The sequence below is a fragment of the Stegodyphus dumicola genome, chromosome 11, assembly GCF_044657685.1.
Source record: "Stegodyphus dumicola isolate Sdum_Otavi_A_Nest chromosome 11, ASM4465768v1".
NCBI lineage: Eukaryota > Metazoa > Arthropoda > Arachnida > Araneae > Eresidae > Stegodyphus > Stegodyphus dumicola.
In genome coordinates, this window is record NC_140778.1 from 40,994,503 (window position 1) to 41,011,682 (window position 17,180).

At 33.6% G+C, this 17,180-nt stretch overlaps 1 protein-coding gene across 2 annotated transcripts in view; it reads left to right on the forward strand.

Annotated features, from left to right (window-relative positions):
• The window catches only part of LOC118201430 (uncharacterized), a 185,632-nt gene that overhangs the window by 25,943 nt on the left and 142,509 nt on the right, over positions 1–17,180 (forward strand). The window lies entirely within an intron of this gene.

Below are 17,180 nucleotides of genomic sequence, written 5' to 3' on the forward strand. Positions count from 1 at the left end.
TAAAGAATGATAAAATTTTAAAGAATTAAATAAAGAACACTAAAAATGATAAATCAATATAGCATGATAAAATCTTCAGCTATTTTTACAGAATTACAAATGACTGAGATCTTGTGTAGGTGCCAGACTTACTAAATGACGATTTGAAAACAACGGAATGCTAAGAACATAGATATATTAACTGATTAATAATACCATATTTACTGGAGTATTTGTTTTCCCTTTTCTTTCTAATTTTACCGCTTGAAACCTCAGATGGAAAAAATTCAGGGATTATGTTATTTCTAAATGAACCGCTTAAATCATGCCACAACACATTAAAAAGCCTATATAAAGGCACACTAATAAGATCGTATTCAGAATTTCAAAGAACTTTTCCATTTCAGCACGATTTCTTTTACTTAAACGGTAGCATTTTCTATTTGCGAACATATCTTATATTGTTACCATTAATTAGAAGCTTGTCATATGTTGAGAAAATCTAAGGGAAAATAAGAAACTGGGAGAAATATGCGAGTAAATACGTTGTTTGAAATAATTATTAATTGATCAAAAATGCTTTTTGTGACTTAATTAAATGACCGCTTCAAGTCAGAGAGGTCTGATATCATATATGATTCAAGCAAATGATTTTTCCTCTTTTACCAGAAACCTTTCAAATAAGATTTTCAATATCTAAGCATATACAAATTCAGAAACTTAAATAAGTTACTCAAAAGAATTAGTAAACCAAAAGCAATATGAGCATAAAATTAGACAAAAGCGCAACTTCAGATTGGCCTATATTTTTAATAAAACTCTACCGACTTCCAGGGTGTTCATACATAGGTTTCCTTTTCTTTTGGATGCAAAACTTTATTCTTCTCTGAAGCAGAGTCACCTCTGTCTGATCGCCCAAGAAAACAGCAGAATTTATTTAAAATATATGTAAATCTAAAACTGCGTTTTTTTAACGTTTTATTTTGTACCGATGTGTTTTTTTTTTTTCATATTTAAACAGTTAGAAGTTTTACCCGATACTGGTTTGTTAAAACCATTTCCTCTACACCTACTAACAAATTACTGTAATACTTTTAGCAGCAGGGACTCATTTATTCTCATGTCCCTGCTGCTGAGGAAGTAATGTAAAGCAAACCCCTTTTGTGACGAGAAGCAGTCTTTCAAACATACTTCAAGCTTCATTATTCTTACTTGCAATTTTGTGTAGTATCTTGCATTTTCTTTAAAAGTTAGCAATAAACATAAATCATTTGTAAATCTGAAAAAAAATTAAATAATAAATTAATATAGACTGACTGAACTAGCACAAGTTTTGCTTTAAAATGATATTGCTCAAATATTCTATACTAGATTGCGTTTCCCTAGAAATGTTTACGAGAAAGAGTAATTTTTAACGAACGAGATCATCAAGCTACCCATAGTTCCCTTATAAAGATGAAGTTTCGTAATACCCTGACAGTACCTGACCGTTTTCAATGCGGAATACATTGATTGGGATTGGAGACTTAGTAGGACATAACGAGTCATTGACGGAAACATTCATTAATTCTTACTATATTTTTAATTCGTTATTGAATATAAAATAATCCTTTAATTTTCTTCTTTTTCGTACATTTAATCGCTCTTTTCCTCATTACTGCAAATATTTAGGAATTAATATTTTAAAATATCCAAGTTTACTGCATTGTAGGACGGACAATAAACCTTTGTTCTCGAACCTGAGTAAAAAAATGTGATTGAGTTACCATCTCAAACTTTCATTTAATAGAAATTATATCTGCGAATTTACTTTCTAAAAATAATATCGTAGAGTAATCAAAATCTCAATAAGAATCTTGTATTTAACGTGAGTATATTAAAACACTTAATCGATTTCGAGGGCAGCTAAGGGTCCCTCCTCATCAGGAGAACGAAACTCCTAAAAAGGGGAAAAAAAAGAAGAAATGTAAAGCAATGGCAAATGCGTCTCAGAAACACATGGTCGTTATCAGCACTGCACGTAGTCGTAACAACAGGATTTTGAATCAGAGTACGTGACGGCCAGTGTAACTCTGATTCAAAATCCTGTTGTTACGACCATCTGCAGTGCTCATAAGGACCACGTGTTTCTCAGGCTCCTTTGCCATTGCTTTATTTTTCTTCTTTCTTTCCCCTTTTTAAGAATGCCGTTCTCCTGAAGAGGAGGGATCTTTAGCTGCCCTCGAAATCGATTGAGTGTTTTAATATACTTACGCTAAATACAAGGTTGTTATTGCGATTTTCATTGTGACATTGGGTGTTTCTCTTCTATTCTAATATCTTAGAGTATTTATTATACATGTGATATTCTTTCAGCCTAGCATATAAATATAGGAAAAAATTCTGACATATGCCTCGTGAAGTGCTTTTATCTCATGATGAATATATTGTTTCTGTTGGGTTACTATTGTCTGTTTCTTTTTGCGTACACGACATACTCAAATAACGCCCGGAGAATGATCAAAACTCTTCAGCGGCTAGATAATGATATGATTGTGAGAAATTAACATATTTTGAAACATTTTTTAAAACACCAATGGACCCGTTTCAGGTATAGCGTGTGGCATCATCCTGCTGCATACAGATCTTCAAATTCTCCAACTCTTTCGGGCACACAGCGGCCGAGCGGTAAAGGCGCTGTACACTGGTAGTTCGGTCCGAGGTTCGAATCCCGCGAATGGGCTGGCTGCATGGGTGTTTTTGTGGTTTTTCCCATGTGTAACATGTATACGAGGCAGTTTCTCTTAGAAAATCCTCCACGAAGGCATCTCTACCCTTAGGCAGATAGCCCTAGTGTGCTTTGCCATAATTAAATACACCACCGCCAACTCTTTCGCCAAAAGTGTTGGTCTTTCTTTATAGACATTCTAATATTTTGCACATTTATTTCACTACGCCGAGCCGATGGCTATTCTGGTCGTGTTATATTTTCGTTTACGTTCTGCCCAAATTCCGTGATCCACGATTTAAATTAAGTTAATGCACCGGTTGATGTCGTATAAATCATAGTTCTACAGACACGGACGACTTATGTAATTAATAATGACTTTTTTTGTTGAAATGTTTAGATGAACAGTGCGTTTTTCAACTGCTATCATTTAATGATTTCTAAAATTCCCAGAACTGATATATCACTCAAAATATTACGCAATCCTTTCTCAAACTATTTTTCATATATGAGAATTGCTATTTGCATAAATTTATGACCCGACTCGTATTTTCATTTAAAAGTGAATTTTACTTTTTGATAACCTGTTACTGTGTGCTGTGTAATTCTAAATAACCTTAATAGGTTATTGACAATTGAAAAAAATGCAAAATGCTTATACAAAATGGGTTTACGTTTTACTTTCCTGCAGTTTAAGAATGTCTAATTTACAAATGTGATGTAAATGCAAATAAGGTCTTCAAGAGTTCGTGTACAAGAAATATATATATAATAAGAATTTTAATGGATGAATATGAATTGCTTAACATTGAGAGTATGAGTATCACATATACTAGACTGTTTAACTTGACTGCGTGAATGATTGCTATCTAAGTTGAAGAACACCGACAAGTGCTCATGTATTCGCTTTTATTTATCCTTTTAACTCGAACCTTAAACTTATTCATAAATAAGAATTATAGTTGATCTTTATGACCCTTAAATTAGATAAATATTCTGGTGATTCATGTTTCAGACATTACAATGCATTCTTATGATGTACATGTTAACATAATTAAGCCTCCTTGTGATACATACTGAGACGCATTAGAAATGCTACGCATCAAGTAAATGCTACAACTCCTTTCTTCTGCCTCTCGATGGCGAAAACATGGTTCTTCCCCCCCCCCCAGTCGACAAAATTTAATATGTGGATTCAAATTTAAAAGAATTTAATGAGTGGAAGTTGCCTTATTGGCGGTTGCAGCTGGCTACTTCGAATAATACATGATGGAAGTAAACGAAACAGAGTATTAAGGTGTTTCGTTCATATTTCAGATAAATTAAACATTTATGCCAATGTGGAAATTGTAAAACAGTCTAAATCTGTTTCAGTCTGTAAATATGACATTTAGAACCGTCTGAAATTTGTCATTATAACCGTATATTAAACCTAGTAGTCTGTGAGGTACCAATCTTATTAAATAACATTTGAGCGTTGTTAGTTTGAATAAAACGAAGGAGTAAGAATTTTGAGCTACTGATTTGGTAATAAAGTTAAAAGCAGAAACCTTGTTATTTGCGAGAAATAAGTGCATGGTTAAGTTAGCGATTCTAGACTGCCGATGTGCATATCGGAAACTTTTAAATATTTTAAGCATTTAAAAAAAAACTTCTAATACCGGAAAAAAAAACACTGTCTGCATGAACATTTTACGAAGTCATTGGATAGGAAGTCATTCTAGTTTTTCTTAGTTTTTTCCATACGCCAGAGTCTAAACTGGTTACTCTTATAAATGAGCGGTTTTCGTTTTAGATTTCAGCCATCAGAGCAATGTTTTCAGGGACAAGACGGTTAACTAAGTGATGGATGGCTTCCCTAAAGATAAAACGTCTTTAGACAGATAATTATTACGTATTTCTTCACATTATTTGTAAAAATAAAAAAAAAAAAAAAAAAAAAAAAAAAAAAAGATTATTTCAGCTTGGTTAGGCAAATCATGAGACTTCAGGGTAAATGATGGGAAAAAGCGTTGAGGATTAAAAATTGATTTCCAATACAAAACATCTGAAAAATAAAAAAAAGTAAGATGATCACCTATTCTCAGTTCAGGAAGAGAATCACCTATTCTCCATTTCTTCTCCTCGGACCATCTGGAGGGTACAACGCTGCCATGCTGTTGTCAGCCATCCTCAGCTGTTCAAAATACGCGTCGTTCTGGCTCTGTCTGTCCCTCTCCGTGTCTAGGCCGGCCTTATTCTTCATATGGCGGGATCCTTGGGGCGAAAACGAGGAAGAAATTTCACCCAAATTCTGCAATCTTCAGAGCAACGAACCTGCGTCTCTTTGGGGGAGTGGGTCTTTCGGCTTCCAGAAATTGGCACAATTGTCCCATATTCAATGCAGAACTTCAAGGCTACTCCGAGAGATCAAACATCCCTCCGATTTCCGAAGTCAAAAAAAATTCTTAGAGCTAGTCTCGTTTGCAGGGTCTTTACCTAATACAGAAAAGCGTTGAAAGGCCAAAATTTCCACCCGTCGCAAAGCGCACTCAGTAATTTCATTTTATTTTAGGAGAATTCAGCTAGTGAGTGAGTGCACAAATCCTTTCAAGCAACTTAAAACATTCGCTTATCCCATCTGTTGCGAATTGTGCCAGATTATATGCTCTTCCCAAAATTCAAAAAGGGGTGTTCCTTTCCGCCCTATTTTATCAAATTTATGTGCTGCCTCGTATTCTATAGCTAAATATTTAGTTTCTAGATTTTCAACTCTATTAGACAAGAATATTTACACCGTAGAAATTAAATAGAGTTTGTAAAAAAGGTTAAAAACATTTCTCCTAGGAATTTACTCACGGTTTCTTTTGATGTAAAATCAGTATTCACCAACATTCCAGTGGAGGGTCCATTAAGATGTCGAGAAACCAGATTTCGCGAATTTCATTTCTCTTGCATCGACATTGATGAGCTATTTTCTCGCACTCAACTCTGAAACAAACGCATTTTGATTTCCAAAATAAATATTACAAGCAAACTGAGGGATTAGACATGGGAAGCCCCCTCAGTCACATCCTAGTTGATATCTACATGCATTATTATGAATCAAAATTGTTTGAAACTTTAAACTTCCCGGTATAGTTCCGCTACGTAGACGATACTTTTACCCTGTTTGAAGGTACTAAAGATGATTTCAATAAAATTCTTTCAACAATGAATTCTATTGATCCTGTTATTGAGTTCCCTTTTGAACTTGAGACTTGCAGTTCTCTTCCGTTTCTCTACATTCTGGTCACACGTAACACATCCAACTTCATTACTGCGGTTTACCGTAAACCTTCATCGGTTTGCCTCCACCACACTTCAAATCATGTCATCCAACTAAACAAAAGTTAGCTTCATTTTATTCCTATGTTTTCCGTGCTCTATCCCTTGATGAAGAACTAAATTATTTAAAGCAATAGCTATTGACAGGGGCATTTCACCCAACATTATTAATCAAGCAGTTAAAAAATTTTTATCTCAACACACTAAAAGACACACTCTTGTTTTAGGAGATTATAAAAATTCTGTTGTCATCCCCTTCTTTCCATCAGTTAGCAATAAAGTTGCACTTATTTTGCAGAATTTAACTTTCGTGTCGTTTATTCTCCCATCAATAAAATTCCAAGTTACATGCTCAAGGACCCCCCCTTCCGGATATGACTTCCTGGTGTATTTACAGGATTCCTTGCCAGTGTGGTTTAATTTACATTGGCCAAACTAAGAGAGCCTTAAAATTTCGATTTAAGGAACATGAGGCATATGTTAGAAAAAATGAAACACAGAAGTCTTATGTTGCCTAACATTGTTGATTCGAAAATGAACTGGATTTTCTAGAGGCATTTCACATTCAAAAAAATTTTTCTGTTCTAGTTAATGACCCTAATTCCAATCCAGCTTTGCCTTCAGCCTTTAAAGAAATTATGTTTTAGTTCTGGTTTCATCAACAGAGGGCGCCAATAGCTTATCTCCTGCTCAGGCTTTCTTATCTTATCTTATCTAATCATTATATGTTATCTCATTCATTTGCGCTTTTGCAACTGAAGATGATGGTTCGGTAAAACCATCGAAACTAGTCCTGTGAAAATTTGAGAAAATAACGCTGATGTTTGTGTTCTGACTTATAAACTAATATTTGTTCAGCGTGTTATTGTATCTTAACTAGTTTAAAACTAAACATTTAATAAAAAATCCTATTAAAATTAAATTTTTGATAATCAAAATTAGGAAACAGTATTACATAATTTTTTCAGGTAATGCTGTGAGATGCACCACTTTTTATATGCTTCCGGAAGTCTAATCTATGCTGGTAGAATGAAGCTACGAATATTCATTAAATATGTACGGTGCAAATCATATATAAATGATTCAGAAAATCTTACGTCGATATTTTACTAGCAGTTTCGTGACTAATCTTCCGATTTAACAAGGAAAAATTAATGAACGTAGTCCATCAAAAGAATTTAAGTTAGAAATTTTAGGCTGAACATATATAAATTAACTTTTCAATGCACTTGTTGTTTTTCTGTGCCTGGAAAGGAAATACAAATCCAAGAATTGTGAATTATTACTCATAAAACTGCGTGTTTTTCAATACTTGAATGTCCAAGTATAGAAATAAGCTTAATGGTGCAGGAAAATACGATAAAAAGATCACATTAAAAATAAATCTCTCTTTAATATGAAAACTAGTTATATCAAACCTTTGTCAAAGAAAAGCATTCTATTCCAGCTTTTCTACACATAGGAATTTAAAATCCACGTTTTTCTGGTTTCAAATATATCTTCTGAGCATCAGCTTTCGGAGTCATTCAGCTATATCATCTGTATACGAAATCTCCAAAACTTTAATTAATTATTGTTATTTGAGATAAGTTATATTGCATAAGAATGGCCTTTTATGTTTGTTTTACAAATACGATAAACTTAATACATATGTTGGGAGTGTATATTTTTCAGCAGCTTATGTCCTTTACATAGGAGGTCTTAAACTCAAATAACATTTGGGTGAAATGCACGACCTAAAAACTGCAGACAGGCTTAATTTTACAGAAAAGGATTCTTTTTAGTAGTATGAAACGAATCTTTACCAAAGTAAATTTTTAAATATTTTATTTATATTTTACATTTAATGTACTAATATCAAACATTTCACGTCCTAAATATCAAAACATACATAAACACTAAATTTTTATTTATTTCTTATCTTAAATCGAAAGGTAATTTACAATTGAGTTATTTAATTGTCACTCCAACATTAATTTTAAATAATTCAAGTTATTTACTGTTTTCCAGGTGAGAAGGAAAGGGGAAATAAATAAGAATTTATCCTTTTTTCATTTATTCATTTTCTTATACATACATGTAAAAAGGATATTATGCATGTAAAAAATCACTAACTTCTTTACTTGACTCACTTGCGATTCTAACAAAGTTTGTAGACATGAATGGAGAATGTACGTTTTTTTCGAAATTATTACAAATAAGATATAAATTTTTATTACGTAGGACGTTTCAAAAGTACGTAATTTATAATTTGTTTTGGAAAGCAGGTGGCATTTTTCTTTTACCCTTGCCAAACATATAGATGTTACGTAGAAAGAAAAATAATATTTTTCATTTAACTTTTATCTCTTTAAAGCTGACTGCTTGGTGCCGCGACAAAAAAAGAAAAAAAAAAAAAAACTAACTACTCTAAACTTTGTACTTACATAATCAAAACTTTAAACTCTAAAAGACATCAAAGAAAGATATCCTCCCTGGTGTTTTGGTAGAAACACGATCATTTGACAAAAACAAAATTCGAAAATGCACTTCCACAAATCTTTAACACGGTATCTCTCACTAAATTAAAACTAATTTATATCTCCAAACTGTAAACACATAAATTTCAATACAAAATCTATAGATAGCCTTAAACCTTTAACATTTCAAATACCAAACAGAACTCTTCAAAACACCGGGGAAAGATACAATCTTACAATTAAGAAGTCTACTCAACAAAATCAAAATAAATTCAGTAAACAGATCGTATAGTCACCAACACTAAAACTGATTTTTTTCTACTACCACAATATAATTACCCAGGTTCGGTTGAAAAACCATGTTTCCGTTAGGATCACATGGGTGACCTACAGTAGACCACAATTAATACACACAAAAAAAAACATACAATATTAAAGATAATAAACACATTTATTGAAAATTCCCACACATTATAACTTAAGATAGCTGGCCAGACCACCCCTACAAAATCTTTTAAAGTTACTCATAGTTTTTTTTTTTTTTTTTTTTTTTTTTCCATAACAATCTCAATTTAAACATTATTCTATTAACACAAAAATCATAGTGAAACACGTCACAGTTCTTAATCATTTTAAGCAGGAACTCATAAGAGGTTAAATTCATTTAAAAAAACTAATTTAGAATAAAACATACTTAACATAGCACCTAAACACCAAAACAAAGATTCACTTCCTCCAATTAGTTCAATTGACTTCTGACTATTAAACATTAAATAAAAAATTACTATCCCAGCTAGAAATTTGGTAAAAATATTCAATTTTTATCTACTTAACATGTCAACTCTTGCTTTAGTATTAAACATTTCCAAATTTAAAAGGATTATGATCAAAATGAAACACCAATGAAAATTAAAAAGTCACTCACGAAATTGGCGTACCACCTTTGAGAGACTCAGGGAGCTGCCCCGATCTAAATTACAAATCCCGAAACAATAACTGCCAAATCTTCATCGTTGTTTTCCGGAACCGGAGCCTTTTCATAGTTCCAGTTTAAAGTTTTCAAATTCCTCCGTTAAGCAGCCCTTTCACTCAATCAACTTCCCGTTTTCGAAGTTCCACTGAAGATAAGAGAAAGAGGTCGAAACTGGAGACAAAAGACCAAAGCAGACCTCAGGCGATGACGACTTTCCATATTTCCATTTTTTCTAAAGCAAAATAGATACTCCAGCACGAACGAACAGTTCAGACTGTTCCACAAATGGGAAAAGAAATCTCAGCGACGAAATTGAAAATAATAGGCTGCAAGAATTGCCGCCGTCAAACATGTCGAGCACCCACACTGTCTCGGACCCTCCGTACCCAGAAATCTTGGAGATAAAAACTTAACTGTATACCGCGTTTTTCCTCCGCTCCATCTCAGCACCTCACTGACCGCGGCCGGCCCCGTAGGGCCCGCCGTCAAAGTAGCAAACCCCTAAGGCTCCAAAAAACCTCTTAAAAGTCTTCTCTAAACATCGCTTTTTTTTTCAAGTCCAAAAAGATCCCCTCCTTTTTCCGTGCAAAAGCTTACGAAACCTCGGTTTACACTCTCCAAGAAACGCCTCAAAATTACTATTGTTTCAAACAACACTAAAATTAAAAATTTAGCCAATATTAAGGAAAATGAGGTCATAAATCGCTACTGAAATTCTCAGAAATTCAGAACTTTCTACAAGATGACAGACCCTTTCTTTCCCACGCAACAGAAGAATGTTTCCAACCTATAACTCTGTCAAAAAATCGCTGCCCCTTAGAACTATTCGCCTCTGAACGAGAAAAACACGTATTTTCAAACCCCGCGAAAAAAGGGGAAAATGTAGCTGGACAGTGACCTCTAACCTCCAAAGAAGCCGAATCGTGAGAAACGGAAATACAACCGCGCCCTTTTAACTCTAACACATATTCAGCCAAACTTAAGGGAGCTTTGTCGTAAAGTTTAACAATATTCAATATTATACATTAATTTTAAAATAAGCACAATACAAATTCACAGTAAAATAATACGCAAAAATTATACACAACAAAAATACATAAGAATTTTCCATAACAATTCCCCCACGGTACGGAAAAAGAAAAATTTTGAGAAATAGTGTGTTTTGTATACAATTTCGGTTAAATTATTATTTGTTTCTGGTAATTGTATTCTTGTAGCTAAATTTTATAATCAATTAGTATAGTTGTGTAGTCTTCTTGGCTTATCATTGGTCGAGTGTTGCATTTGGATTTTACATATTTTGGCATGTGAGGTGGTGATCAAGTTGTCTTGGCTTGGAACTTTCTAGTCTCAATAGCCCGGGTTTGTTTTTTTTTGGAGGTTTGGCTGGGCTGGTCCCCGCTTTTCTCCTTTTCTTAAGTTCAAAAATTTTTTTTTTCTCTCTCTTGAAATCCCTTAGCCATGGTAGTCGGGATTTGTTTCGGTTAGAATTTTTGACTAGATAGTTTTCCAGCCAACACTTCGTGGTGATTGTCTTCTGTTCTTCTTAGTGAACTCGTTTTAGTTTTCTTATTCCAAGGATTTATTAGTAGTTTAGTCTGCGCTGTACAGTCGCGGTGTTTACTCGTTTGCCCTCTCGTATTGGTGGGGTGTCAGTTCATAGGGAAGTGAAATTCTGTGTGTTAGGGAAACTTAGGATTTATACGGTACACTTTTCCTTAAGCGTACTTTTGAGTTGATATTGTCACTTCAATGGGTGATTGCAAGAACTAGTTTGTTTACATTTTGTGTCAAGCGCCAGTAGCTCTTGAACTGTTTTGCTTTAAACACTCGTATACTCAGTGGTGTTTGTTTATTTACATATATTTTGTTTTACACACTTTTCACTTGATTTGCCTTTGGGGGGTTTCGTGATTTTACATTTTACTTTTCACATTTTATTTTAGGGCATGTCACGTGTTGTTTGACAACACTTTTATTTTGTTTTGATGTATGCTTGTTGTGTGCCAGGGACACTTCTTGACCCTCTTACTCGGTTCACTAATGGATCTTTGCTAACCATACAATTATGGTAGGATTTGGATTTGCTAACCATACAATTATGGTAGGACTTTGATTTTGCTAACCAATTTTGGTAGGATTTATATTTGCTAACCATGACTCATGGTAGGATTAATTGTAAATAGGTATATGTATCCTTCTTTGTGATTAACATGTGGTACCATTATGTACTCTTTTTTTTCCTCTTCGTATTTAGTAACTTATGTAAAACTTTTCCATTGTCTGTGGGTCCTAAAAATTTTTTGGCTTCGCGAAAAAAAATTTTTCCCGATCATAGGAGGGATGTTGTGTAGCGAATTTAATTCAATTCAGTCATTCATAAAAATCAAAATTTTAATTTGTAATTATTCAAAATTTGAGCTACAGAAGTTTGGTTATATTCTTTTTTGGCTTATTAATTCTAGTGTAATATATTTTGGCTTTCCGAGTTTACGCGAACTGCGTCGTCAATCTTGTACACGCAAACAATGGATAGGTGATTTTTTTTCACGTAATAAACTCAGATTTTCAGGTCAAAAATTAATTTGATTTCTTAGTATTTAATATCATTAGTTGCAGAAAAATTAGCTCTTTAATTTGACATAACTTTCGTTTTTCTAACTTTAATTGCATTTCAGTTATGAGCTTTAATTAGTAAATTTTTCTTCGTTTGCTTGTGATTTAGTTAAAGGGGGATGAAATACTTTTCTCTTTCCGGTTGAAAAGTCACTTTTTGCGAGTTTCAGGGTTCTTTCATTGGGACCCCTTGCAGGGTTGTTGAAATTCCTAATTTTTCCCTGCCACAGGTGGTGTTTATTTGGCGAGGGTTTGGCGACATAGAATTTCCGTTGAGGTTTCAAAGTAGTGGATTTGGCGAGTTTGATAGCATGAGGGTATGTTGTTGTTGCAACTATTTTAACTTTTGGCGAAGAGTGGGTTGTGCCAACTTGGCAGTCCGGCGTCCTCCCTTTTAACGGGTTGTTTTGGGGGACGAGCACACTTTTTGACACGTCTTCTGCTTTCTTTTGAATTCCTTTCGGTGCTGCGCGCATCGGCAGCAAATTCTGCCGAGAAAATGCTTTTCTTAACCGATAATGTTACGGGCCTCGTGCCTCCGCGCCTTGAGCGCGGGCTCTGGTTTACGGGTATCTTTGTCTATACCTAAGTCTTCGTAGCAACATCATATTTTTTTGGGTGTATGCGTTTACATTAAAGTTCTCAAGAAATTTAATGCTGAAAATCGTCGTCTAGAAAGTTGTCTCTACTGTCTCTACCTTGTTCTCTACCATAGAAATGCTTCATTTGTTTTTTTGGCTTCATCCAACACTCGCTTCTTCTTTGAACTTAGAAGTCGGACTCGCCTATTCCACCGACTGATTCCTGAGCTGAAATTTTCTCCTTGCTGACAGCTGTCGTCTCCAAGTCCTGGACTGTATTTCAAATTTCATCCAAGATGGGATCTTCCTTGTTCATCCTGAATCAATTAGAAAACCTCCTCGGCTCCCGTGATAACCTCCATATAATCGACGAACTCTCTTTTCTTGCTACTCGCTGCCGGCTTTACTCCTGAACTTCCAGGGACAATTTTGTTTCGGATGGTTAGATTTTGCCTGTTACTCAGCAACTGCTTACCTCAGATAAGTTATATTTTTTTTATGTTTTCTTTCCCGGTTAGATAAAGTATAATGAATTCTGCAGTTAAATGATTGAATTAATTGATGAGTTGAGCATTAAATTTTTTTTGTAGTAGACCAAGTTAACCTAACTCTATAGCAATCATTTTTTTGTGTGTGTGTGTGTCGATTAAGTAAAGTATTAAATTGACGAAGGATTTAATTTTTTTTATTATTGTAACTTAACTTAATTGTAAAGGAAAAATGCAGCTGGACAGTGACCTCTAACCTCCAAAGAAGCCTACGCGTGAGAAACGGAAATACAACCGCGCCCTTTTAACTGTAACACATATTCAGCCGAACTTAAGCGAGCTTTGCCGTAAAGTTTAACAATATTCAATATTATACATTAGTTTTAAAATAAGCACAATACAAATTCACAGTAAAATAATACGCAAAAATTATACACAACAAAAATGCATAAGAATTTTCCATAACATAGATTCCACAGTTTAATCTCTTAATTTAAACATCTATTATTATTCTTTTTATGACGACAACAAATACTTGTTGTTAAAGTTGTAATAGGTATTTGTTATTTACAACAAATTTAATAAATGAATTTTGCATGAAAGCAACACTTAGATATGCACAGTTCTAAACGATATGTACTGAAGTGATATAGATATAACACCGTATTATATTGATATCAATCACAAATAAATACATTTTATAAGCCGTATGACAGTTTATTTCCAATTACATAGTAATAAGTATTCCTGTGCATCTTTCTGTCAAACAAAGAATTGACTGAATCAAAAGTATCAACTTAGCATGGGAAAGAACTCCATTTCCCTATATTTTATTTACTTTGCCAATCCTTAACTACAAAATTGATGTTCATGCACTATTATCAGTCTATTGAACATTATTTTCACATCAATTCCTGCAGATTAAATTTGACGACGGATATTTCCTCCGATTTACATACCATGCTTATTAAGATTTAACAACTATGTGACCTAGGAACTTAATGACTTTAAATTTTATCCTATACACTTTTATCTTTTGTGGTATGTTTGTGTTTAAGAAATGAAGAATACCATAAAAACTTATAAATTATAAAACCTAGAGCTATCGGTATTCTGCCTAACTGAGTAATTATCGCAATATGCTCGTGATAAAAAAAAATCCTGAATCAAATCTTGTCAATCTTTGTAAATTTTTCCAAAATTTTAATATTCTTAAAAGTTTACCTTTATCCTTAAACTTTCTGAAACCATATTGACTTCTTCCTAATAAATTTGCTTACCTATTACCAAGTATTCTTTTCTCAATTCTACTCACTATTTTTAATTTTTTTTATGTACAGGTAGAGGATATTAAACATTAGGATATTAAACTCTGTAATAATTAATCCTTCGACCTTGGAGGGGAAAACCCAGGAATACCAAATAGCTACCAACTTTCAGCTGACGAACCTAACTTACAGATTGTACCGAAGTGAGAATTTCTCCCACGTTACCCCAGTCACAAGGCCTGGCATACGAGCATGCAATGATAAGCCCCATCTTATTTATTCTAAGCACCTTCCCTTCAAAATCAGTTCGTATCTCCATGTCTCTAAAACCCTAATGCAGCATTACAACAAATTCAAACTGAGATGGATTCGTGGTCTAAGTAAAATATTTTCGGGGGCACATGCAAGCCGCAGGATGAAGGCCATTGCCTTACATTTCCCATATTACCTGATTTCTGTCTGTTTTGTCAAAATATGCACTTTGTATACTTGACAAATCTATAGAAAACCTACACTTTTTTTATATTTAAATTTAAATGATTCGGTATTGAGATTCATAACATCATAGTACTGGAACTGTCGTTCATTAACTGAACTGTTGCTGCAAATATTCATAAAAACTTTTAGTTTATATATTTATTATATATAAGTATTATGCATTTTCTCTCAAATAAATTAGGCATAATATTAGAAATAAAACAGCTATAAAATTATTAAGGGTAATCATTAAGTATATTTTTAAAGCTATTGCTATTAAATCAATTCTTTAAGCATTAATATCTGTAACTTAAAAATTCAAGAACTTTTGGAACACTGAACTATTATTTGCCAAGTTTCATGACAGTTGAATGAAATATGTCACGTCTCGAGCAATTGCAATACATTTATAGCCAGACTTCTGGTATGTACCTAACACAAATTGCTACTTTAATTTATGTAATAAAAATGAATTCCGTTTGATAGTTGTACTCCTGCTTCGGTGACTACTGTTCACAAATTGAACAGTAAATAACAAATCAAATACATAAATAAAATATTTTTATCCGAATATTTTTGCGTTTTGTGTTACAAGTGAGGCTATTATTAGCAATGCGTTCTATATAAGCAACACAACTATCACATAATATGCGCAGTCAGAAAAATTATAATTTTGATATATTCGCTCACAAGTAAGAGTTTACGTAGAATTTAAGCACAGATATTGCTATTTTTAAATTATTATCTTAGCTGCTCTCTCTCATATCCCTTTAACCTACAAACGCGTCTCAGATAGCGAATAGCAGAATGTCTTAATAGTTTTCCTTTGGGGAAGGGGGTTGGAAGCCAAATAAAATACACTCCGCAGACAAACTTGCAGTAGTCCAGCCTTTCGACAATGACACTCCCTTTCTAGGTGAATTTACATTCAATACTTGTCATTAATGTTACCGCGTACGAGGCAGCCGATGTGGCATGCTCTGTTCATGCATGGAAGAGTGATGTGAAGCGTACTACGAGGACACTAAATTTTCTATAATTAAATATCAACAAAGAAACACAAAGAAAAAGTTTGAACTTCAAATTCTCCTAGAGAATAATAACATTCATATTACTTGTCTTTACTAGACTAAATATTGCTCTTCATTTTAGCAATAAGAACTATGCCTGCCTACGAAATGTTTGGCCCGCCAGAATCGGAGGAAGACTTGCTTTACATGTTAGAAATATCATTGTCAAATACAGAGAAATCAAAACTGATGGAGTGGAAAGCATCAAAAATCAGCATATGGAGATCAACTTCCAGAACATTCTTTCATCCTGATTAACGTCTATCACCCAGACGACTGTAGTATTTGATGCGAAATATCTCTACAGTTAAGCAGATATACTGTCTATCCGAAACCCAGACAAACGTTCTCACCTGGCCCTAAATTATAAAATCTCTAAATACGAAATAACTAGTGAGAATGCTCTAATGCGAAAATAACCATAATTTGTAAGATTCCTTTTAGATCTTCTCAGGGTGGATTGACTTAATAGTAGTAACCCGCGTAAGTCATATATAAAGCTTTAATTCCTATACAAACAAAATACAATATATATTTGAGAAGAGAAGATTCCTGTCATTGCAGGCCGGCAACTTCGGTTTCATTAATAAAACATAAAACAAAATTTTCAGCTCATAGCGTCGGCTACATAAAATTCTCTAAACATTCCCTCCCAGAATGAATTAGGTTCATCATAACTCAAATTTTCATGTATTCTGATAAATTTTAAAGCTTGATGAATATCTAATTTTACAAAATTTTTTAAATGTCTTAAATTTTGTAAAATAATACTATACGTTTTATATTATATTTATATGTAATACTAAATGACAACATTCAAATATTCAGTAATAAATTCACAAACAAATTAACATAAGAGGGACACTTAAAGTCTGTTAATTTAGTCAGTCCTTTTTTATGCACAAAACTAAAGAAAGTATGCCTTGCATTTGCAAGTGGGTACAGGAGTTGAACTGGGTTCCGCATTATTCCATCTTTAGTTTTAATACTCTAAGCTTTCATCTGACTGTCACGGCGGGGAAAACCTTCAGTGATTTTAAATATTTTTCAGATGTTCATGACAAATTTCATCGTTTATCAGCACCAGATCATTCATTTTGAAATTTCGGCCTTCTTTCGAGCTCCTCACTGTGTCCACTGATCGCAGGTTCACAAAATTTTCACTTCTCCATCCCCTTCAGAATAAAATTAGTACGTTTTCTCTGTAATTAAAACGTTTCAATAACATATCCTTGTTTGAAAAGTCTGAATTACTG